Genomic DNA, 15,148 nt, shown 5'->3' with positions numbered 1-15,148 from the left:
TTTGTTCCTGGGCCACAGAAAGAATACCCTGGAAGGTGTAATTCCCCTGGAATTCCAGTTGTTGTAAATTTGCTACCTGACAAAAACTTTTGTATGTCTCCTCCACTTTTAGGAGAGATGAATTGACACTTTTTAGAACCACACACTTGACATATTCCTTTTTGATAAACTCTATTATTTTTAGCTTTAACATAAGAGATATTTTTAGATTTAGTTTTCTTTTTACATTTGAGACAATAACTCATATTTATTTATGAGAAAAAGTTCTACATAGTGCCAAAACCTTTTTGGTTTTCAACATATACATTTCTATCTTGATTTTTAAAACATAAAGAATCCTTAGAAATGACTTCACTCTCTCCTCCATTTATTTACAAATAAAACTAACTAAAGTCAATAACACCAACATCATCAACTATATGTTGTATATCTGCGCTCTGAATTCATTATAGCAAATTTAAAAACCAATAAGTTCGGAAGAGTCATTAATTCTTTATTTTCCTCTTCAGTGCGTTGAGATTTATTTATTTGTCGTAATACCTTCAATCTTTCATTAATCTCAGGAATGGTCATATTTTTATATTTTTCCTCCCTCTCCTCCTCCTCCTTTTTCTCCCTTTCCTCCCTCTCCTCCTTCTCCTTTTTCTCCCTTTCATCCTTCTCCTCCTTCTCCTTTTCCTCCCTCTCCTCCTTCTCCCTTTCCCCCTTCTCCTCCTTCTCTCTTTCCTCCTTCTCTTCTTCAACTCCTTCCTCCTTCTCTTCTTCAACTCCTTCCTCATCCCTTGCTACCCTTGAGTTTGAACCCCAAAGAATATTATACATATACTCATCTGGATTTTGAGATATTCTTGTATCTATAATTATTTTTCTCATAATAGGATACCAATAAGATTTGTTGACGATTTCTAAAAGAGTTTTATATTTCATAACTTTGAGAAGTTCATTTTTATTTAATATTTTAAACAAGTCTCTATTTGTGGGTTTAACAATATCAGTATAAGGCCAGTTTTTAATGACAAAATTCCCATGTATATGCTCCAAATCATAAGGTATGTAATACCGAGCACCCTTTTCTTGTAGGTATCCTTGAATACAAAAATTATAATTCTCTTGTAGTCTTCTTCCTGCCATTTATGTATCAGAAATATATGTGAGATTAATATTATGACAGGTAATACCACCCCATCTTCCCACTACCAAATCGGTTTGTATTCCTCGGCTTTCTATCCTTATCTCATTACCTTCCTTCTTTGTCATGCGAACCATCGCTATACTATCATATATTTTTCTTTTCTTAAAATCACGTATTTGTTGTTTGCTAATTGTACTTCCACATAAATCCTTATCTTCACCAAGTGGATAATATTCTTCTTTACGAGACTGATTTAAATCATGTAGGTCTTCTATGTTTATTGAAAAAGACCAATTATACCCTAAATCAGACATATCATACCCCCATTTATTAATTCGCATATTAACTAAATGTCATTCTTTATAAAATTCAATTGTAAGCAGGTAGTTAAATTCAATGAGGAAAGGTGTATGGTCAGTATAACCAGGTGTTGTGGTTGTAAATTTTACTTGTTTAACAAAACGTGCTGTTTTCTTTAAAAATATATATTGTGATAAATCACTTAATCTAATTAAGTCATTCGCATCTGTAGGGTTTGGATAATTGATTAATTTATAAGTATTCTTCATATTAATATTTTTACTTACACTATATTTTTGTCGTTCAGCCTGTGCCTTTGTATAATAATTTGATAAATCAATATCCTGAGAGGATTTTCCAAAGATAGAACCATCTTTTCCAACATAAGTCATTTATATTAGATTAAAAATGATATCATAAAAATTTTCATTATTGTTGAGTTTAAATAATACATATAAACATAATTGACCACAACATTTAGAATTAATTTCTTGAACTTGAAATGTTTGATAAACACCATTCTGTAAGAATTGTATTACTTCAACAGGTGGTGGCATACCATAACTATCAAAATAATATTTATCCTGACTATTATGAATACAAACCCAATGAGAACCATTCTGTGTGTCTAAATTCATAATAATATTCTTTGTATTCTTATTTATATGTATTAATTCATCTCTCATACAAATAACCACATTATCAATTTTTAGTGTTTTACAATACTTAGCGAGTTCTATATTTGACGTTGTATTCTTTCCAAATTGTTTAAACCATTTATCCATTTATTTATGAGAAAGATACAATCCATTACCCCGTTTAGTTAGTTTAACACCCGCTTGAGCGATAGAGGAAAGCATATCTCCAACTAACAATCTAGCTTTATCAGGTAGACTTTCAAGTTTTTGAGCAAAATCTACAATTACACCACTTCCACTAATTTGTTTCTCCAACTCCTTGTTATGTCTTTCCAATTCTTTTTGAGCTTTTAGTTGTGCCTTCCTTTCGTTAGCAGTTTTTATCGCTGCTGAAATACCACCAGTCAATGCTCCCGCCGCACTTAAACCAGCAAATAAAGGAATTAGAAATGGGAGAAATCCTCCTCTTGACTTGTCTATTGAATATTTCTTTAACATAGGTTTTGTCATTTTAATTTTAAGTGATCCAACATCATTTAGTGTTTTCACCTGCTCTCTTGTGAGTAAAACATCAATTCTTACAGCTCCTTTTCTTTGAAATGTATTAACATTAATAATACAAGGCTTTTGATTTTGAATACAAGATGTTAATTTATCAAGATTGATTTGATTAACATATACCCCTACCATTTATTTATGAGAAAAAACCTATGTGATATTAATCATAACACCATTATCTGTATTAATCTGTAATTCTGTTTCCTCCAAAAGCAAACAATAAGCATCAACTTCTTCATTCTCTCCTCTTTCAATGTATAGAGAAGTATCCACTCTATTAGACTTTATAGTTTCCTTTTGAGAACTCAGGTCAATTGTGTAGATTGTATAAAGTTTTTGAAACGCAACCATATCCAAAATAGGTTCATTATTACCGTTGCTTTCACACACCTTTTGGTAAGACTTGTAGGCTTCCGCATAATCATTTTTTTCCCAATCAATTTCCAATCTATCTCGCGGATAAAATGTCCCATCAAGAGAAACCCGAAGTTGTTTCACCTTAGCATTATCACTCAGGGCATTATTCTTATTAGTACCGTCCTCTCCATCTGGTTTCTTAAAAATGAGCCATAGGTATCGTGGCTTTCCTTCAAGAACACCCAAATTCCAAGTGTAGGTAGTGTGTTCCAGTTTAACGTGTTGACATCTTCTTTTAAGGTATGATACATTTAGCGGTTTCTTTGAGTTAAGTCTTCTATTTAACATCTCTTCCGTTTTAAGATTAGGAGTATATTCACTAATATACCAACACAAATCATTAATAACAAATTTATTATTGTCGCCAAAAGCATTTTCAACCCCAAAAAGCAACCTATTTACATTATCATTCCTTTGTAGTTGAAATCTAATTTTAAGCCCATACAAAACTTTATCATAATCACAAAATCCAAATATACCTTTCAGAGGTACTGCTACCGTAAAACTATTCTCTGCTTTTGCGTCATCATTATACATTGACTTCCTTTGACTATAACCAGGGTCTGCGTTTGTTCCTGTTGACATATCAGGAATAAAACCTTCAACAGCTCCCTTACCCATTCTATCACTAAACGAATATAGTGTAAATTTCATCATTTCAGATGTAGCAGAGACATAATCAACCGCTTCAACCTCTTGTGTTCCAATATACAGGCGGACACTGTCAAACATTTTCCAGAAGAAATCATTTACGAGTGTAGCATTAGTATTATTCGCAGCCTTAGTGAATTTAAATTTACACAGCAAGAAACTATCAGCTATATTCAAGTAAGTTTGTTGATTATTTATTTCAAAACTTTTTGTTCCGTTTGAATTCCAGTCTGTTCCTGTTATAGCATTTACCTTAAAATAGTCTTCCTTTTTAGTGGAGTTTGAAATGATAATCGTATCATCCAAATCATAGATACTATCAATCGCTTCCATACTTGTATTTATATAGCATTAAAATTGTTGAAACCCTGACCCAAGTATTTTAATGATTTTTTGTCGTTCTTGTGAAGATAGTTGAGTTTTACCTTTTTTAATTTCTTTGATTGCTTGTAATTTATGAGACTCCTTTTGAGCATCTTTTATACTCTTTATAGCACCCGCAACTGAGCCCACGGCAGAAGCAGTTGAACCAATTAGGTCTTTATGTTTAAGGATGGTTGAACCAATACCCATTAGAGTATCAATTATCCCATCTCCTTTATTTCTAAATTGATGTCCCACACCCCGTTGTCTCTTTGGTTTATAGTATCCTCTCCCAAGAAACATACCTTCACCCTTATAGTATGGTGAAAGGAACATCCCATCCCCTGTAATTATTTTATATTTTCCCAACTCGTGTTTTCTCACAATAACCATTATTTATTTATTGAAAAACTTCACGTAGGTGAATTCTGATGGATATAATTTCATCATTAAAGGATATCATACGATTATCTTGGTCGGTTATCCTAAAATTTACTCTGTATATGGTTTTTCCTGACACAGGTAAATAGACAAGATTTTTTGGTTCCATATTAAATTTATAACCAATCGGGGTTGAGTATGCGCTGAATGAAAATATTGTATTTGTTCTTATTCCATCGTTATAAGCACCATCAATCAAATCACAATGAATTAATACTGAATTTATACCGGAGGATATTTGAATGACATTATCACTGTAAGACGTCCCGTTAGTTTCAACCTTTTTTGAAGAGAAACCCAATAGCTCTCTAAACGATTTTTCAATGGTGAAATCAACTTTATAATTATTTTTAAGTTTAATAGTTGATTTTGAAGTGTGTTTTTGAATATCTATTACAATATTTTTTGGTTCATCACCTTTTTCTTTCATAAGGCGAGAGACTTCTGAAGATATTTGAGAAATCTCGTAAGCACCGGGTGAAACGGTTATAGTTTTATATCCACTTCCTGGATTATAACTAAACTTGTTGTTTTTCTCTGTGATATTAAACAAGGTATTATAAGTCTCCATTGACAACAAAGAAGCCTCATATTCTTTTTTGGGGTCAAGTTGTAGTGGGTAAGGGAATGAAGCTGTGTAATCACTCGTTGTGAAATTAAAACTAAGAATTGTGCTTCTCATCTTATTTAATATCTAATAAAATATCTTTGTATTGACATTTATTAATTATTTTCATATTCATCAACTGATCTAAAATGGCGGATGCTTCATTAAAACAATTGTTGTTTCCAGCCTTCTTACTACCTAACAACAATAATAACCTATTAACTAATTGTGATGGGTCATTTGGAAGAAAACTAACACCCGAACCAAGCTTACTTAAAGCATCAATAATATGTTTCTCCTTCTCATTCTTCTTACTTTTACCAGCAACAGAAACTCCATAATCAAGTGTGTTTAGCAACTCAATATACTCTCTATCTTCCTCTCTTTCCATTTCAAGCGGTTCATCAAAATAAGGTGAATTAGAATGTCCATCTTTTGTTAGAAGAAACATTAATCTTGGGGTTAATTCAACATTTGGTTGGTCAGAACTTAAGAACACCAATTTATCATTAAATATCAATAACTTTTCTTTCACAAGATGGAACTGTGCTGGTTCTTCTGTTGGAATGAGACCTGCTCTGGTTTTTGAACCCTTCAAATATTCATTGTTTTGAAGAGCTTCTACAATATAATTGGAAAGTTTATTTACCTTCTCAAGATGCCGAAATAATCCTTCATCATCATATTCTAATTCTCCAAGTTCTTGCTCTGTCATTTGACTAAAATCTTTGAGCATTTGAAATTTTTTTGGAGTAAATTCTACCATGGGAACTGTAGGTGAAATCGTTTGTTGAGTTTTTAAAAGTGGTTTAAAAAATTTCTCTTGTTTTCTTTCAAAGGCTTCTTCACCAGTTAGTTTCTGTCTCCTTTTCTTCTTTATGTCTTCCTGTTGCTTTACAACTTTTGAAAGCAACTCTTGATGTTCTTTAAACTTTCTTACTCTTTCTTCGGTATTCATTTTCTGTATTTATTTATTGAAAAATATCATTTAGTATCTCATCTTGTTTCACAACAATATATTTATATTTTCCGATCGTGTGTTTCATATTATTTTCAAATTCCTTCTTACTACGTAATGTAGAACAATTATCTCTCCAAAAATTATTTGTATCTATTGAATTTAACTTAAATAAAATAAAAGTATTAGCATTGTTTCTTATTGAGCGCCGAGGGAGTTGAAAATATGACTGACTAAGATAAATACAATTACAAGAAGAATGTCTCCCTCTTGTATAGTAGCTATCCATTACTGTTTGGTTTCTCTCATTAACACAATCATCAAAGATAACGAGGTTCTTTTTTGATTTATCTAAATCTTGAGGTGAAGGTATATCATCCGTATTATCACTGAGAATACAAGTTATGGGTTTTAGTTTTGATTTTGATTTCTGTGTATCACAAAATAATTGTATTATATCATCAATATTATAATCATTTAGTTTGTTTTGAAGTTTAAATAAACCGATAATGTCTTCCTTTTTAAGACCCGCATTAAAACCCTGTGAGAGTAGTTGATACTCAGGTTGAAAACTTGACTTTGTAAAAATTATTAAATTATCATAATCTAAAAAATTAGGACTAAGGAGCATCTTTAAAAGTAAACAGGTTTTTCCACATCCGCTTGAACCGACTATTAGACATCTCAATGAATTTGGAAGATTTTTATGGTTATTAAATTTTATCTTATTTTCCCAAACAGGTAAAAAATCATTCATTTATATATTTGGAAAACAAGTCATCTAACTTTTTTTGAGTTTTTTGAGAAACTCTATATTTTATCCTGAGTTCAGGTTTAATTTCAAAATAATCCATTATTTTGTTTATATAGTATCTTGTATTAACATTTCCATTAAAATTATTTTGAATAATAAGTATCATTAAACCCTTATACATTTCCTCAATACAAATAGTCTCTTCCCTTGTAAGAAATGGTGTATTATCCCCATAATACTTAACATTCATCTCTCTTATTAATCTTGTAAAGTAATTCATTTTTGGTTCTAATTTAAAAGAGTTATATATTTTTCTATATTTTTTATTATCATTAATTAGAAGATAATCACAGAAAATACATTGTTTATATGCTTCTGATTCTGTATTAAGCCCCACTCTACCACAAGCCGGACAATTCTCTAATTTATCATATGGAGAGTCTGGAAATTCTAAATATCCTTCAGAATTTATCATATTTATATAGTAAAATTATACTTAAAACAAAGTGCCTTTTTTAGAGGCTTTTTTAAAGATGAAACTGTGCTTAAAGTAAAACACCTTTGAGCTTTTCAACTCGTTTTATGTATATAACTTTACTTAAACTAAACGCAAATTTATTAGCTAATAAATACAATGTTTCAAAACACAAAAGACAAATTTCAATCAATCTCTACTTCGGTGGAAGATATAGAAAAATATGTCAAAGATGTTAAATTGAACAAAGATAAATATGGAAATTTTTGGATTAAACCCATAATGGAGAATAACATGTGTCCTTTTATTAAATTTACAGGACAAGCTATGTTAATTAATAACTCTATTAAAGTAAATTTGACAAAAGTTTCTCCACTACTACTAACAATTTACTCAAAGCTTGAAAAGATCATTGATAAAGAAGCTTTGAAAATGAATGATAAAACCATCAACGATTCTAGAGGAAACATTTGTATATTCTTTAATAGACCCAAAGATGTGGGTGAAATTAATAATATGAATATTAGTGGTGAACTATCATTCCGTACTCTGATTATTAGAGATTATTTGAAAATAACATTTAATGTAAAAAATATTGTGGTTATTAGTTCTAATGAAAGAAAATATATAGATATTGATGGAAGTTTAATGGTATGTAAATGAGTGATATTAACAGTCAATACTCTGAGAGTTATTATACTGAGAGTCTAGGATCTGAAGATAGTTATGATACTAATAGTTTGTGTTCAAATGATAGTTATGAGAGTAGCTTTATTGATGACTCAGATAGTGAAATTGAAATTGATGAACTAGAGTATCTAAACTTTCTGGCTAATACATAGACGCTTTACTTTAAGTAAAGTTATATACATAAAACGTGTTGAAAAGCTCAAAGGTGCTATTTTCTGGCTTTCTGGGCCCTGTGCTATTTCTGGTCTTCATCAATGATCTCTCTGACTCTCTTGAAAATCCTCTCTATCTCTTTGCTGATGACTCTACTCTCTGTCGCTCCATTCCTCATCCCTCAGATCGGCAGTCTGCAGCCTCCTCACTCTCTGCAGACCTGGACAAAATCACAGACTGGGCAAACAAATGGAACATGTCTTTCAATCCTGATAAATCTCACACTCTTACGATGTCTCTCCGAAAGGACCGACTGGACAACCCTCCCATCTACTTTCTCAACAATCCTCTCCAAGAAGTTCTGTCGCTCAAGCTTTTGGGTCTCACTATCTGCCATGATCTTTCTTGGGAAAACCACATTTCCAAGCTCGCCTCCAAAGCCAGTCGCCGACTGGGCATCCTCCGTCGTGCGAAGTCCTTCCTTGGCACACCTGAGCTCCTCACCACATACAAGGCTTTCATCCGCAGCTCAATGGAATACTGTTCCCCCCTCTGGGCTGGTGCTCCTGCCTCACACCTTGCTCGGCTTCACGCTGTTGAGGCCAAAGCTTTCAGAATCATTGGAATCTCCTGCGATGTAGTCAACTCCGAGGGCCTTTCACTCACTCACCGCAGGCAGGTTGGTGGTCTTTCTGTCTTCTACCGACTCCTCTCTGGCCTTGCTCCCCCAGAGAGGAGTTGGTTTGTCTTTTTTGTGATTATTGTTAGCTCTTTCACGAGCCTCGATCTTGTATACAAAAAAAAAAAAAAAAAAAAAAAAAAAAAATAAAAAATAAAATAAAAAAAAAAAAAAAAAAAAAAAAAAAAAAAAAGGTGTTTTACTTTAAGTAAAGTTATATACATAAAACGAGTTGAAAAGCTCAAAGGTGTTTTACTTTAAGTAAAGTTATATGCATAAAACGAGTTGAAAAGCTCAAAGGTGTTTTACTTTAAGTAAAGTTATATACATAAAACGAGTTGAAAAGCTCAAAGGTGTTTTACTTTAAGTAAAGTTATATACATAAAACGAGTTGAAAAGCTCAAAGGTGTTTTACTTTAAGTAAAGTTATATACATAAAACGAGTTGAAAAGCTCAAAGGTGTTTTACTTTAAGTAAAGTTATATACATAAAACGAGTTGAAAAGCTCAAAGGTATTTTACTTTAAGTAAAGTTATATACATAAAACGAGTTGAAAAACTCAAAGGTGTTTTACTTTAAGTAAAGTTATATACATAAAACGAGTTGAAAAGCTCAAAGGTGTTTACTTTAAGCACAGTTTCATCTTTTAAAAAGCCTCTAAAAAAGGCACTTTGTTTTAAGTATAATTTTACTATATAAATAAATATGATCAAAGCAACGTATTGCGATGTTTGTGAACAAGAATATAAACAATACAAAAGACACCTTAAAACTAACAAACACACATTTAATCTACTTCACCTACTATCTCCTATTCAGAAGGAAACAAAACACTGTTCTGCATGTAATAAAAATATCCTCAAGAAAGGCTTCGAAATACATCTTAAAACAATTCTACATTTATCAAATTTTATCACAACTAAAAACTCTGATGGCGCATTCAAAGAACATATTAAAATAAGAGTCTTTAACTTCAAACCTCCTGAACCAGAGTCTATAGTTGATACTGTAGAAAGAGTTAAACCTGTTGTTCAAACGTTGATTGAAAAAACACTAAAAGAAATGAAACCACTTAAATTTTATATGGGAGTAAAATTAGAAATGACAAAGGACGAAGGAGTTATAGATACACCATACATGAGAACTGAGCCACACTTTATATCTTCATATCAAGATTTTAAAACATCAGGAGTCTATGATGAACTTATTAAACAAGAGCAAGATGTGGATAATTCAATCGTAGGAAGTGGATTCAATATAGGAAAAATTATTTACATAGACATTCATATTCTTAAATCAGATCCTCTAAAAGCTTCTTCCTACATTGATTTACCCAGTGTTATCAAAAATAGAAAAGCAGTTATCAATATCAAAAATAAAGACAATAAATGTTTTCTCTGGTCTATTCTAGCACACTTACATCCTCCACATTTTCATGATGAAAGAGTATCTCATTATAAAAAATATGAGAATACATTAAATACGAAAGATCTAAAGTTTCCGATGGCTTTAAATGATATTCCTAAATTTGAAAAGATAAATAATTTATCAGTTAATGTTTATGGTCTAACAGAAACAAACAGCATTCAGGTTTTAAAGCTTTCTGACAATTGTAAACAAACTCATATTAATCTTCTATATTTTAATTCAGAGGAAAATTCACATTATACATACATTAAAGATATTGCTAAATTAATAAAACCACAAGTATGTAAAAGAACAAATAAAATATATATTTGTTTGCGTTGTCTTAACTTCTTCCATACACAAGAAAGATTAGATAAACATTCAAATTATTGTGGTGAACATAAATCAACGGTAATCAATATGCCTAAAGAAGGCTCAAATATCACATTCAAAGATGAAAAGAAAAAGATCAAACATCCATTTGTTATATACACAAAGAATTAAGTTAAGCACCCCCCCCCGTTTTTTTACAACCTCGCACATTACAAGTTTGTTGTCGTCAGAACAGTGTAATATACCCATGATATTGCTATATTTTCTGGAGAAGTGATATTATGGTCACATAAAAACATAACAATCATGCCGTTTTCAATATTTTATTCTGAATAATTTAAGGTGAAATTTTTTGGGAATTTTAGGCATATTTTCACCTCAATTTAAGTATGGAGCTATAGGTCCATCACGGACAGTGTGGATGACGTTTATGTTTTCTAACGTACAGTCATTGTTCTGAGAAGACCTCTAGCGATCTTTGCGTCAATAACGTGTGTAGGACCCACGTGATCGGATCACTGACTCAACCAATCACTTTTTTTCACTTTGATCACTCAATTTCATCAATGGATAATTGCTAATGTCATACCAATCATTATTTGATCTCACATACCTTAGAATATATGCCAATGTATACATATACACAAAGAATATATATTAGGGGGTGCTTACCTTAATTCGTTGTGTAGGGGTGCTTAACTTAATTCTTTGTGTATATATGCTGATTTTGAAAGTATTCTAGAAAAAATAGATACTGCTTCTCCAGATCCAAAAGATTCATACACAAATAAATATCAAAAACATACTCCTTGCGGTTTTTGTTATTATATCAAATCATCCGTTGGTGATAAATATAACAAGTTAGAGGAGTATAGAGGCTCAAATACCCCAGAGGAGTTTGTGAAACGACTAGAAAAAGACTGTGTCCGATTAACCAAGATAATGAGAGAAACTAATAAACCAATGTCTTTGACGAGTGAACAGAAAAGGGAATTTAGAAAAAACAATGTTTGTCATATTTGTGAGGAAAAAATTGGTGAAGGTCTAAAGGTTAGAGATCATTGTCATCTCACTGGTAAATATAGAGGTCCAGCTCATCAAAGTTGTAATATTAATTATCAACTCCCCTCTTTCATTCCTGTCTTTCTTCATAACAATGCTCATTATGATACGCATCTATTTATTAATGAACTTTCAAAGACATCTGGACACATTTCAGCAATTCCTAACACAGATCAGAAATACATTTCATTCACAAAAACAATTCACACATCTCCTATTACTCATATCAGATTTCTTGATACATTTAAATTCATGGCAAGTCCATTGGCTAACTTGGTTCAAAATCTAAAAGAGTTTCCATGTCTTTCAGAGTATTTTTCAGATAAAGATTTTCTAACACAAAAGGGAATTTACCCCTATGACTATATGGACTCATTTGAGAGATTCAATGAAACACAACTTCCTTTAAAAGAAAATTTCGATAACAAATTAAACAACAGTCATATATCTGATAAAGATTATGTACACGCACAAAATGTTTGGGAAAAATATAACATCAAGAATCTTGGTGAGTATCACGATTTGTATCTCAAAACTGATGTGCTTTTATTGGCCGATGTATTTGAAGCCTTTAGATCTGTTTGTCGCACTGGATATGGATTGGATCCTGCTCACTACTACACAGCACCTGGATTGGCTTGGAGCGCGATGTTGAAAATGACAAAACAAGATTTGGATTTGATAACCGATGTCGATATGCTTTTGATGATTGAAAAGGCAAAAAGAGGTGGAATTTCACAAGTATGCTCGAGCAGCTACTCAAAAGCAAATAACAAATATCTTCCAAATTATGATTCAACGAAAGAGAGTTCTTACTTGATGTACTATGACGCAAACAACTTGTATGGCTGGGCAATGTCTCAAGCTCTTCCTTATGGGAAACTAAGATGGGTAAAGGAAAAAGACTACACAAAGGTTTTACAAGATGTATGTATCTCTACACAAAAACAATTGGATGATTCAAAGGTTGGTTATTATTTTGAGGTTGATTTAAAATATCCTGAAGAACTTCATATCAAACATAAAGATCTTCCATTTGCTTGTGAGAAAGAAAGTCCAAAGAAAGAATGGTTGAGTGATTATCAACGATCGTTTGATATAGGTGAATCAACAGAAAAATTACTTACTACATTATATAACAAGAAAAATTATGTACTACACCAAAGAAATTTGCGACAATATTTATCAAAAGGTCTAAGAGTAGAGAAGATCCACAGGGTTCTAAAGTTCAATCAAAGTCATTGGTTAAAGGGGTACATTGATTTTAATACACAAAGAAGAACAGAGTCAAAAACAGATTTTGAGAAAGACTTTTATAAATTAATGAATAATGCGGTCTTTGGTAAGACCATGGAGAATGTGAGGAAAAGACAAAATATCAGACTAGCAACATCTTGGGAACAAGCATCAAAATTAATTAATAGACCGAGTTTTACTAGAGCTGAGGTCTTTACTGAGAACTTTTGTGCGATCCATTTGGTTAAAGAGAGTATTGAAATGGACAAACCTATTTACATTGGAACATCAATTCTTGACTTGTCAAAGTCATTAATGTATGATTACTTTTATATTAATCTAAAATCAAAGTATAAGGATAATGTGTCATTGTTGTATATGGATACTGATAGTTTTATTTTGAAAATTAATACTGATGATGTTTATTCAGATATGAAAAAGGACATTAATATCTATGATACAAGTAATTACAGTCCAGAGAGTGAGTTGTTCTCTTCTAAAAATAAAAAGGTGATTGGAAAGTTCAAGGATGAATTGGGAGGAAATGTTATGAGTGAATTTGTGGGATTGAGGTCGAAGGCTTATGCTTATAAATACATTGTGAATAACGTTGAAAAGACTGATAAGAAGTTAAAAGGTATAAAGAAAAATGTCATTAAAGAAACAATAAACTTTAAGGATTATTATAACTGTTTAACAACAAAGAAAGAAGAGTTTAGAAAGATTAATGGAATAAGAAGTTATAAACATCAATTATATTCAGAAGAGGTGAATAAGAAAGCATTGGGGGCTTTTGATGATAAGAGGTTTATTTTAGAAAATGGAATTGATCGTCTCCCTTATGGTTATATAAGTATATAAGATATATATATATATAAGTGATAAGTTAAAAAGGGGGGTTAGGGATTTTAACGGGCTACCGCCACCTTTTTTACTATTATATAAATGATAGAACCAAGTATCAACCAGACTAAAGAGTGGAGGTGTAATCAACCTTGGTATATAAATGGAAAACATAACGAATGTGAAAAATATCAGATTCAAGAGGTTGAGAGAATCACTGGTCAGAAGGTTCTCAAGACGGATAAACGTATTCATTTGTTAAGTGGGGTAATGGAGGGTGGGAAGAAAAATATATTAGAGTGGAGTGAGAACTTTAATGGTTATCAATCGGATAATAAATATTATAATTTTAAAATGGTATGTGGGAGAGGAGGAGGTCAAACAAGAACCCTCCGTGAAACATACCACTTTATACTTTCACAACAAAAGGTTAAGGAACCTGTATACTTTATAAATATACTTGATGGGGATGAGTTCTATAGGAGAATGGAACTCTTAAAAAAGTTAGAAAGAGATAATATATTTATAGGCTCATTAGCAGAGTGGTCTAAGGAACTATATTAAGGGGGTAGTGGGGGGAATAGGGTAAAATTTACATGGAAGTGAGAATGATCATAGGTTCATAAGGCTAGAAGGATTATAGGTTCATAAAGGAAGAAAATCATAGGTTCATAAGGCGAGAAGGATTATAGGTTCATAAGGTGAGAAGGATTATAGGTTCATAAGGCGAGAAGGATTATAGGTTCATAAGGCTAGAAGGATTATAGGTTCATAAGGCTAGAAGGATTATAGGTTCATAGAGGGAGAAATAGAGGTGTTTATGATTTTTTTAAAAACAGGGGGGTAAATGACATTAGATAGGGATTTCCCATGTTAAACGGAGGTGTCCCAGAAGCAACATTTATCACCTACTCCCGCCCCCTGGCGCCGGGCCTGGGCAAACCCCCTGGGATAATAGATATATATTGCTGACCGATAAACGGGTTTTCAGAGTGCCTGAGTGTTTGATTTCATTAAAGCAACTCGGATGAATTCTAGCTTTTTTGCGTCCATTCTTCCGATCGACGTGGGAGCCCCAGCTCCTTCACTGTGATAAATAACTACCTCTGTCGGTTTGAATGTTTGAAAGAGAATAGACGTCTGGATCAATTTCTGAATTAAATTTAAATCCCGATTTATATATATAAATGCGAGTTGTCTGTGTGTGTCCGCGTTTTATTCAGAGATGGCTGAACGGATCTTCATAAAACTTTCAGAGGTTCATCAGTGAGTGCCTGTGAGGCAAGAAAAAAGAAAAGAAAAAAAAAGATCGTTTTTTTGGAGTAAAAAAAAAAATCGTTCCATCGTGCCGAAGCCTTTTTAAATGAATGACAGTTATATACAAGAACACATTGGCATAAATAAATACAAAACAATTACCAGACATCTGTATACAAATAAATCAAACAATT

The sequence above is a fragment of the Myxine glutinosa genome, chromosome 10 (assembly GCF_964187855.1).
Source record: "Myxine glutinosa chromosome 10, kmMyxGlut1.1, whole genome shotgun sequence".
NCBI lineage: Eukaryota > Metazoa > Chordata > Myxini > Myxiniformes > Myxinidae > Myxine > Myxine glutinosa.
Note: the sequence above shows the minus strand (reverse complement) of the source record.